The sequence below is a fragment of the Photinus pyralis genome, unplaced genomic scaffold (genome assembly GCF_008802855.1).
Source record: "Photinus pyralis isolate 1611_PpyrPB1 unplaced genomic scaffold, Ppyr1.3 Ppyr1.4_LG1, whole genome shotgun sequence".
Lineage (NCBI taxonomy): Eukaryota > Metazoa > Arthropoda > Insecta > Coleoptera > Lampyridae > Photinus > Photinus pyralis.
The window spans coordinates 37,012,578-37,013,805 of NW_022170249.1; positions in this window are offsets into that span (position 1 = coordinate 37,012,578).

Here is a 1,228-nt window from a genome sequence, read left to right on the forward strand (position 1 = left end):
CTTTGATGAAGATAATCCAAGCAGTGACGACGATCTAAGTGACGAAAATATTGACCCAATGACACATTCGGATAGTGACTTGGAGCAAGAGTAAAAAAAGACCATTATGCAAATGTCAAAGAAATTTGGGCAACTGATGGAACTGGGATTGAAATAGCAAGAGCAGGTATGAGTTCTAAAAGATTTCTATTTATTTGAGATTTGATGATAGAAGCACAAGGCCAGAGAGACGTAATAACGATAAATTAAAATCATGAGTATCTATTATTATCCGTTCCTCGTACTTGGTAACAATCACATCACTTTCCAACACTTTGTACTTTTTCGATAATTCAAGTTCACTAGATTTTTAAACGGTTTGCACAATGTATTACGGTTTAAATCGGAGAAATCCGTTTTTAATTCGAGGCATCGACTAACTGAGTTATCATGTACACGGACGCGCTCCTAATGATCTGTCCTTGAACTCACCTCTAGTTTATAAACGTAAAGTGACCTTTGATCAATACCTTGCTGATAACTTTTACCAGGGGAGAGCGAGTGCTCTTTGGACTTTACTTGACCTACTTTCCAAGGTCACCGCAGGGTGTTATGGAGCCAATGACCTTGGGAATGCATGGGGTCAATGACCTCTGTTCAGCTCGGTGATGTCATTTGACTCCCCCAATAAAAAATGGGACCAATGACCTCGGAAAAGTGGGGTCAGTGACCTACTTTTCAAGTGATTAGCCATTTCCCCTTTAAATAATGGTCCTGTTATAATATATGCAGCTACTGAGTTATTGTCACAAGCACAGTTTACAACGTCATGTCGACGAACAACCAGAACATTCAATTGCCGTTTCCGATGCCTAGTTACGATCTGCAAGTACAAAACTTATTGTAAAATATTTACCATATAACGGCTGTTTATTTGAAGGAGTGACACCGATTCTGAAGATATCTTCGATCGGCAGACGGTGGTGATCGACATAAGTGGTGGAGACGAAGATTTGGAGATTGAAATCCCCAACGGATTTTTTTAAGTTGAGCGGGAAGAGTGAGATCTCTGATATATATACGAGGATTGTTCAATAGAAACACGTTTAGAGGCTGTACAACATTTTTTAAACGACCGTTTTAAAAGAAGTCTCCATTAACATTAAGGCATGAATCCCACTGTTGTATTAATCTGTAAATTCCGTGCTGGTAAAATTCTTGCGGCTGTTTGCGGAACCATTCCCTAACG